We start from the raw sequence: 10,868 nt of genomic DNA on the forward strand, positions 1-10,868 counted from the left end.
CCTTGCCTCCTGCAACTTTTTCCTGTTTCCCAAGCTGAAATTACGACTGAAAGGGTGTCGATTTGACTCGATTGAGGAGACCAGACAGAATCGCTGGAGGTGCTCAAGACCATCACGCCTGAAGCCTTCCAGGGATGCATGGACTCGTGGAAAACATGCTGGGACCACTGTATACATGCCCAAGGGGACTACTTCGAAGGCGACAGTGAGAACTAAGAGGTAAGGTAACTTATTTTCCTACAGTATTCAAGTTACTGGAACTTTTCGTTAGCACCTCCTGTATATATATATATATATATATATATATATATATATATTTATATATATATATATATATATATATATATATATATATATATATATATATATATATATATATATATATATATATATATATATATATATATATATATATATATATATATATATATATATATATATATATATATATATACATATATATATTTATATATATATATATATATATATATATATATATATATATATATATATATATATACATACAAATGTGGGCGATTGTGTGTGTGTGTGTATGCGCCAACGCAAGATCGTGCAAGCAGAGTGAGAGAAGAGTTCTGGACAAATGTGGAAGTGTGCATGGAAAAGTTTGGAAGGAATGACAGAGTGTTTTTGATCGGTGATATGAATGGGAAAGTAGGGAATGTGAAGGTGGATGGAATAGTTGATGAGAGGGGTGTGCCTGCTGAGATAGAAGAGAATGGCAGTGCATTAGTGGACATTTGTGCTGGGAGGGGGTTGGTGATAGCCAATACCGTCTTCAGGCACAAAATGATCCACAGGTATACATGGCGAGTGATAAGAAGGGTGGGTGGTGAACTGAATGAAAGGAAGGCAATGATTGATTATGTGTGTGTGGATGAAAGGATGCAAAAATGTGTAATGGATGCAAGAGCTTATAGAGGTTGGGGGAGTGGACTTTCTAACCACTACTTGGTGGTGGCCAGAATCAAGGTCCAATTAGAATGGAGAAATAGAGGAAGGGAAGGATGGGAAGAGGGAGTATTTGTAAGGAGAGTGGAAAGGTTACAAGAGGATGAGAAAGAGGCAGAGTATAAGAGAGAAGTGGGAGAACGATTGGGCAAATATGAATTGGAGCAGATGGGGGACGTGGAAGGTGTGTGCAGGATATTTACAGAAGAAATATGCTCAGCATATGATGTGGTGTGTGGGATGAAGAGAAGATGGAGGAGTGTGCAAGGAACAGCGTGGTGGAATGAAGAGGTGAGACAGGCTATGGCACAAAAGAAGAAAACATACAATGAATGGATGAGAAATAGGGGCGTGGAAGAAGTTGAGAGGCGGAAGAGAGTTATATGTAGAAAGAAAGAGAGAGGTGAAAAGATTAGTAAGAGAGAGTAAGAAGAGAGTGGATGAGGAATTTGGAAGGAACCTGAGTGTAAAGTGGAGGGACTGTAAGAAAATGTTCTGGAAAGAAGTGAAAAGAGTAAGACAGGGTAGAAGTGAAGTTAGGAGGGGAGTGAAAGATAAAAATGGTAGATTACTCGTGGAGAAGGGAGAAGTGAGGAGATGGAGAGAACACTTTAAGGAATTGTTGAACATAGAAGATGGATGTAATGCGAGTATAAGTGGCTGGGGAATGGCTAGGAGAAGGAGGGAGGTGAGGACAGGAAGAAATCAATAGGATAGAAGTTGTGGAAGCAATGAAGAAAGTTAAATTGGGGAGAGCCCCAGGAATTGATGGAGTGTGTGGTGAAGTGCTGAAGTATGGGAGAGATAGTAGTGGAATGGATGTGGAAAATGTGCAGATTGGCCTGGGAGGAAGGTAGAGTCCCAGAGGATTGGAAGTCAGGTATAATTATTCCCTTGTACAAAGGAAAAGGGGAAAAAGAAGTGTGTGGTAATCATAGGGGCATCTGTCTTCTTAGTATAATAGGAAAAGTGTATGGTAGGATACTTATTGACAGAGTTAGAGAAAGAACAGAGGAATTAGTTGGAGAAGAACAGGGAGGCTTTAGGAAGGGAAGAGGTTGTGTAGATCAGATATTCATTCTTAAATCTTTAGTGGAAAAGTTTCTAGAGAAGGGAAAGAAGTTGTATGCGGCTTTCATGGATTTGGAGAAAGCATATGACACGGTGGATAGACAAGGATTGTGGAAAGTATTAAGAATATATGGAGTAGATGGGAAGTTGTTGAATGCTGTGAAGAGTATGTATGATGGTGCTAAAGCTGCAGTGCGTGTGGATGGTGAACTGAGTGAATTTTTCTCTTTGAAGATTGGGTTGAAACAGGGATGTGTCATGTCTCCATGGTTGTTCAGTCTGTATATGGATGGGGTAATAAAAGAGGTACAAGGTAGGGTAGTGGATGTTGGAGTGGCCCTGGTGAGAGAGGGTAGTGTTTGGAAACTCCCTGTACTGTTGTTTGCAGATGATACTATGTTGTTGAGTGAAGACGAAGGAGAGCTGCAAGGCTTGGTGGATGAGTTTGGGAGAGTGTGTAAGAAACGGAATCTAAAGGTGAATGTAGGGAAGAGTAAAGTGATGGCCTTTGAGAGAGGTGAAGTCAGTGAATGTACAGTGAGATTGGATGGTGAGGAATTGGAAAATGTGAGTACGTTTAAGTACTTGGGTAGTGTGATGAGTAAGGATGGAGGTTTGGAGGGTGAAGTGCTTGTAAGGGTACAGGAGGGAAGAAAGGTTTCTGGTTCCTTGAAAGCAGTGATAAGAAGCATGGAAGTGAGCATGGAAGTGAAAAAGTTACTACATGACAGCATTGTGATACCAGCTCTAACGTATGGAAGTGAAGTTTGGACGTTGTTGGAAGGACACAAGTCAAGAGTGAGAGCAGTGGAAATGAGTTATTTAAGAGGAGCCTGTGGAGTCACATGTAGAGACAGGCTGACAAATGAGGATATAAAGGAGCGTTGTAGCGTGGATGTGGATATGATAGGAAGCGTTAGGAGGAATACACTGAGGTGGTTTGGCCATGCAGAGAGGATGGAGGGTGAAAGACTGACGAAGAGAGTGTATATGAGTGAGGTGGAGGGGGGAAGAGGGAGGGGGAGGCCGAGGATGAGATGGAGGGATGGGGTGGAGAGGTATATGAGAGAGGGGGGTGTGAGTTGGGAGGGGGGTGTGAGTTGGGAGCGTGGCAGTGAAATGGCGGAGGACGGCGACGTGGAGGCGATTTGTTTGTGGCCACCCTTAACGGGATTGAGGCGTCTGGCAATAGATAGATAGATATACAGTGGAATTTCAATTTTTGATGGGCATATGTACCTAATAATCACGTTGAAATTCAGATCATCAAAATTTAAACTGAACTTCTTATGGGAAAAATTAGTTTGGGTCTGGGGCCTCCGAACCTAACTACCTAAAATCATGTTTTTTTGCCCACACCCCCTGTAAACTTTATGAACTTTAATTGTGGTTAAGTAAGTGTAGTTCTGCTTTGTATTGCCATACTGTCAGCAAGTGTATACTTGGTGTATTTCTGCCCCTTCCTGTATTGCCATTTCTTCTTTGGCTGCGAAGATTTAGAGGTGCCAGGCTGCTCTCGTCCATTACCATTGCTACCCGAAGAACCACTCTTGCTTGCCATCTTGAAACAGGTAAGTTGTAACAGAAATACAAAGAAAATACATACAACAAAATTGCAGTGAAATGCATGTCCACATGTGGAAGGTACAGGCTGAAAGTGTAGCACCTGGCTGTAGAGGGCTGGCTGCTGTCAGAACAGTCACAAGATGGACGCTGACAATAGAACATCGCCTTGCACATCACTTGTTGTTGGTGCCTACTCCCATCTGGGAGCTCTTGCCCTTAAACAACATGACTATTTTTGCATTCATTTTGAACATTTAACATAACATTTGTCACCAATTAACATAAGGTTCCATATAACTTATCTCGTGTTATACATAGGCTCTGCTATTCATCCACTCACTCTAAGTAGTGCTGCTATGGTTGTCTGCCCTTTCCTCTCTTCCTTCCTCTTCTGCCTTCTTTCATTCATTCTTTCCGCCAATGGGTGACTTTACACTTCCTCCTCTGGCTTTCTTTCCTTCATTCTTTTCTCTCTACACTGAGTGACAAGCCAGATGGTTTCGTGTACACCAGGAAATCATTTATTATGCTGGGTGGTAACCATATTACCCGATTATGGAACCTAGTGGTTTAGTGCGTAATTAGGGCGCTCCAGTCAGATTGAGCCGGTGCAGGTTTAAATCCAAAGGATGATTGGGGTTTATTGTTCAAGTAATGCCACTCAGAGATCAGTGAGGCTGATCACTTTCATCTTCAATGTCAGGACCAACTTGCCTAGTCCTAAGCTCCTATGTTCCTCATGGAGCAACACAGGATTGGATGATGGATTGATGGATGGATAAAATTTTAGAAAAGTGGTCTACATTAATATTAATATAAATTCAAGACACCAAGCATTAACCACACTGTACATAAGGTACAAGCTCCACCTCCAGTTCTCGTTTATGATTCAGCTCCTGCTTGTGAAGACAATCAGGAGGACGATTCAGTGTTCCTTGACAATGACCCTGAAGATGATGGGTAATGATTTTGAATGAAATGGATCTGGACAGCCTGTGGAATGCGTATAAGGATTGCTTAGTTAGGAATGCTAAAGCAGTGTGTGGTGTGGCAAAGAGTAACAACAAAGAAGAAAGGCATAGCATGGTAGGATGAAGAGGTTAAAAGAGCAGTGGAGGAATAGAGAGAGTGACTAGACTGGTTGCAGGACAGGGGTTCAGTTGAAATAAGAACCGAATATATTGAGAGCAAGAAGCACGGAAAGATACTAGTGAAGAGAAAAAAAAAGGAGGTAAATGATTATCTGGGAAGAAAAATTAATGCAAATTACTCTGAAAATAGGAAGTTATTCTGGAAAGAGGTGTGGAAATGTAGAAGTGACAGTGGAAGGAAATGTGAAAGTGTGAAGGATGTAAGTGGTAGATTATTAACCCATAGGGATGAAGTAAGGACCAGATGGAAAGAATATTCTGAAAGCCTGTTGACTGAAAATATAGAGAGCAGAGCCACTGTAAACATGACTGGTTTTAGAGGAGTGCAGAGAAGGAATGCAGTGCCAGGAAACATGACACTCGCACAGGTAAAGAATGCAATGAAGCAGCTGAAAAATGGGAAGGTAGCTGGAGTTGATGAGGTGTATGCAGAGATGATTAAGTGTAATGGGGAGTGGAATGAAGTGTCTGTTGGAGATATGTAAGAAGGCAGGGATGAGTGAAACTGTGCCAGCAGTGGAAAAAGGGTGTGACTGTACCCCTGCACAAAAATAAAGGTGTGCAAAGTGAGTGCAAAATTATCATGGCAAAAGTTTATTCAGTGTTGCAGGGAAGGTACATGGAAGAATTATTATCGAGAAAGTAAGAGAGATATCAGAAGTCCTAGTGAGTGATGAACAGGGTGGTTTTAGGAGTGGCAGAGGATGTGTGGATGAAATATGTGCAGTGAGACAGATGGTGGTGAAGGCTTGTGAGAAGGACTATAAGGTGTTTTTAGCATTTATGAAACAGGAAAAAGCATACGACAAAGTAGACAGAGAAGGATTGTGGAAGGTTTAGCGCACATACGGTGTAGATGGTAAGCTGCTAGGTGCCGTCAAGAGTTTTTATGATGGTAGTGAGGCATGTGTAAGGGTAAATGGACATTAAGTGAATGGTTTACGATCATTGTGGGCGTGCGACAAAGTTGTGATATCCCTTATGGTTGTTCAATATATATATGGATGGGGAGATAAGAGAAGTAAAAACACGAGTAATGGAGAGGGAGATGGCGCTGGTAATGAATGGTGATGGATGGAATATCTCAGATTTGTTGTATGCTGATGATGCAGTGCTACTTGCAAATACCAGACAAGAACTTGGTAGATTAGTGCCGAGTTTTGCTGTTTGTGAGCATCATGCCTTGAAAGTAAATGTATAAAAGTGTAAAGTGATGGTAATCGAGAGAGAAGGTGACTCCCAGTGTGATGTTAATGAATGGAGAGAGAGTGAAATTGGTGCGAGAGTTCAAATACCTGGGTACAGTGAAAGAAAAAAGAGGAAAATGTACAAAAGAAGTGGAACACAGAGCGACACAAGGAAGGCAAGTAGCTGGTGCTGTGGAGGCCTTGATGAGAAACAGAAGCTTGAGTGTTGCAGCTGTGCGAGGCTTACATGAAGAAGTGTTTGTACCAACTTTAACATATGGGTGTGAGACTATGGTGTGGCATGAAATTGAAATGTCAAGAGTGAGAGAGGTGGAGATGGGACTGCTGATGAATGTATGTGGAGAACAGAGAGTGGATAGGATACGAAATAATGTGATTCACGAATGATGCAGAGCGAGGAAGTCTGTGGACACCAGAATCAATGAGAGTGTACCAAGATGGTATGGTCATGTAGAGAGAATAGATAACAACAGGGTGGTGAAAAAGGTATATCTAACGAATTTGAAGGAGGAGGCGAGGTAGGCCAAGAAGAAGGTGGAGGGATGTGGTGGATGAGTGTGTGAGGAAGAGAAGTATGGAAGTCGGTGAGATGAGGGGAGTGACAAGAGATCGAGCTGGCTGGATGAATGTTGTTAGAAGTGCATGATCAGGGATTTGGAACCCCTTTTTAACAGACAGTATTCAAACTGACTCTATCGGATACATTTATATGAAGCTACAGAATGTGGTGAAAGTTTTTTGGCATATCAAATACAGGCAGGATTCCAGGGGTTTGAATGATGAGTGAATGGAAGCGTGGCCCTTTGGACTGGGCAAACTTGGGCTGTCTGGATGTGCTAATCCTCACCCTGCCCTAGGGCGGGATAGGAGGTCAGGAGAATGATGATGATGCTCTGAAGGATCCTTCACCAGGTGCTGAATGATGATAAACACTCGGCAAGCTGGGGGAAGAGATGGGTGAGCCAAGTGTGCTGGAATGGTTATGTAAGAAAATATATATCTTTATTACTTATGAGTTTTATTGTGTCCAAGCCATGCTTAAATTGTTCTGCAATAAATTATTTATAGTAGTATTTGAGACAATTCAAGAGGTAAATGGGATATTGCCATGAGTTAGAAAGAACTGGTAGGGTGAAGCAGGATGGTGGCCATGATACTTTTCATGGATGAAAATATCTTCTTGTGTGTTTCGTACCGTATGGCCTTTATGGAGTCTAAACCTTACTAACATCATACTAGTTGTGCAGCAGATTATATGAGAGAATAATTTGGACTATGAGGTAAATATGAATGAATACTGCCACAAGTCAGAGGGAACACGGCTATTTACGCATAAATAAATATCTCGAGTTCGTTATGGTATGGCCAGAATAAAGCAAATGCTAAACTCCACTGTATATATACCATTTGATTATTGTAGTGAATGCATAAAACAGTATGTATTTCCAGAATGTACATCCTGCAATGGTTGCGAAACACTCGGTTACATCATCGTTATCATCATCATCATCCGGACCTCCTTTCCCACCCTAGGGCAGGGTGAGGAGTAGCACTTGGTGATACCAGTGAAAAACCGTTGGTGGAATCCAGACTAATGTCTGACATATTGGAAAAAGTCTGCATTAGCATGGGAAAGTCCAGATATCACTTTTATCAGAGTTTCGCTTTTTTTGGAATGGCTTGGGCCCCAATTAGTCCATTGTAGTAAGGTTGTACTGAACATTAAAACCTTGATATAATGTACTTCAATAGACTGGAATTTGTTTTTATTGGAATCAAGGAGCTACCAGACTAAATTCTTACATACTGGAAGAAGTCCAATAAAGCCAGAAGCAATCTGGACTGCCTAACCATTTCATGTATGTGCACCACAATAAGGTAAAAACATGTTTATCCATGTACAGTACAGTATTAATATACAGTATATATTATACTATTTGGTTATTGTAGTGCAAGTACAATACAGTACAGTACTGCAGTGGTAGTGAAAAGCCGTTGGTGCGATCCAGGCTAATGTCTGACATGCAGTATCAGAAAAACTCCAGGTTGCAGGGGGAAGTCCGGATGTCGCTTTTATCGGAATTTTGTTTTTTTCAGAATGGCTTGGGCCCCAATTATTCCGTTATAGTGAGGTTTTACTATAATAAAAAAATAAGAAAATCTCAAAAGTAACAGCTTGCACATCAAGTGACCAAGGGACAGATTCAGACATGGTAAGGGAGACTGAAAGCAGTAAAATGAAATTATTAGATACCATTCGGGAAAAAAAAGTTGTTTCTTCACACTCGCGGTAACTTTGATCATGAGTAATATGTCAGAGCCCCCCCCTTTTTTTGTGGTAGGTGGGGGCACTCACCATCCATTCACTCGATGTAGTGCTGCTCTCGGGTGTCTGCCCTTTTCTCTCCATCCTTCTTTCCTTCCATTCTCTTCTGTCTTTCTTTCCTTCATTTTTTCCTTGTCCTTCTGCCTACGGGTGACTTTACACTCCCTCTTCTGTCTTTCTTTCCTTCATTCTTTCCACTTCCTTCTGCCTGTGGGTGACTCTACACTGAGTGACATGCCAAATGGTTTCCTGTGCGCCAGGAAACCATTTACTACACTAGGTGGTGACCATATAACCAAATTTTGGCACCTGGTGGTTTAGTGGGTAATTATTGCGCTCCAATCTGATTGAGCCGGTGAAGGTTTATATCCAAGGGGTGGTTGGGGTTGATTGCTCATGTAATGCCACTCAGGGATGAGTGAGGCTGGTCACTCTCATCTTAAATATCGGGACCAACTGCCTAGCCCCGGGCTCCTATGCTCCTCATGGGGCAATGTAGGATTGGATTGGATTTTTTTTTTTTAATAAGTAAATAAATAAATCCCCTGGCACATGGAGTCCTGTGCCACCCACTGTCCCAGTGTATTTCTTGCCCTTCATCATCCAAGGTGTGGACAGTAAATAAAAAAAATATTATCGTCCTTGGGTGATTCCAGGAAATGAGCATAGACAGTAAAAGTTGTCCTTGTACTGAAGGCATGAACTGTTTCCAGTCCTACGCTGAGGGCAAATTCAAAGCTGAACAAAATAGTCTGGCATTAGACAGATGGAGAAATAAGTTGTATACTCCTCACTAAAACTTGGCCTAAAGTTGTCATCTTTCAGCTTGAATGTTATTACCATAACAGAAGATTAACCCAATAAAATGATGTTAGTCATGAAGAAGTGCTATAAAATGGAAGCAGAGCTGTAGTGACTGTCCTTTCTGCCACTAAACTATAGGAAATCAACTTAAAAAAAAAAGGGTGGGGGGCACCAAGGTAAAAGACTAATAGTCTGCTTACAAAAAATTATTTCATCATCTAATCCAGTGTTGCCCCATGAGGAGTGTAGGAGCTCAGGGCTAGGCAAGTTGGTCCTGACATTTAAGATAAAAGTAACCAGCATCACCATCTCTGATTGGCATTATTTGAGCAATAAACCCCAATCACCCCTAGAATATAAACCTGCACTGGCTCAATCTGACTGAGTGCCATAATTACCCACTAAACCACCAGGCACCAAAATTTGGTTATATGGCTACCACCTGGCACTGCAGATGGCTTCCTGGTGTATGGGAAACCATTTGGCTTGTCTCTCAGTGTAGAGTCACCATAAATAGAAGGAAGGAAAAGAATGAAAGAGAGGTAGACAGAAATGGAAGTATGGAAAGAAGGAAGAAAGAGAGGAAAGGGCAGGCACCCAAGAGCAGCACTACATTGAGTGAGTAGATGATGAGCGCCCCCACCTACCACTAATTACATAAAATATTTGCAGGCTGTAACTATAGCAGATATATGTGGAACTAACAGATTTAGTCGGCTACATCTTACACCAGGATGTGGATACATATTTATCCATCCATCCATAATCTAATCCTTGTGTTGCCCCATGAGGAGTGTAAAAGCCCAGGGCTAGGCATGTTGGTCCTGACATTTAAGATGACAGTGAATACATATTTATATAGATACATATCCAGTACACTATATGGATTAGTACAGTAACAGGAGGAATTTGGGTTTAGATATAGTAATATAATGAAGGTACTACTAATACTGTACATGTATAATGGTGCTGTAAATTACCGTACACCACAATGTATTTAAGATGCACAACATGTTCTCAGGATGATACAAACAACTATTACTGTCCAAGGGGGAAAAGGAGGGGCTGTGTGTGTGTGTGTGTGTGTGTGTGTGCGTGCGCACGCGCGCACGCGCACGAGCGCACATGCACATTCGTGCATGTAAGAGAGAAAGAGAGAGAGAATACAGTCCTGCTAATTATGTTAATGCTGCAGTGACAGAGAAAACAAAGATGTACAGACTCTTGAAATGGTCATATAATGTTTGAATGTGACTATTCGTCATTTATAAAACTGATCTAAAATACAAAAGAGGTACAGATGAAACCAGTCTATAAACAGTTAAAATAACAATAAATAACACAACTTCAAACTGGGATCCCATGTGAATGGCCACAAACATGAAAAAGCTTAAACACACACACACACACACACACACACACACACACACACACACAAAAGAAAGGCCTGTGGTCAACTGGGGTTCCCATCCAGAAGAGCATAAGGTTACAATGACTACTAAACTACAAAACCATAAAAAGGATGTCTGTCATACAATTCATAAACAAATACAGTGTATTGTACACATGGCAGTAAATATTAAGTAGAGATATCACAATTAAAAAATCCCCTTGTGCTGAGAAATATCTACATAGTGGCTACACTGGTAATTAGAGATATCACAATTAAAAGATTCCCTTGTGCTAAGAAGTATCTACAGTATATAGAGGCTACACTGGTGCTAACAAGACAGTTACGTGAACATTGTCTAATTATGACTGAGAATAGTA

The sequence above is a fragment of the Coenobita brevimanus genome, chromosome 97 (assembly GCF_032717465.1).
Source record: "Coenobita brevimanus isolate Jiangsu-jjx chromosome 97, ASM3271746v2, whole genome shotgun sequence".
NCBI lineage: Eukaryota > Metazoa > Arthropoda > Malacostraca > Decapoda > Coenobitidae > Coenobita > Coenobita brevimanus.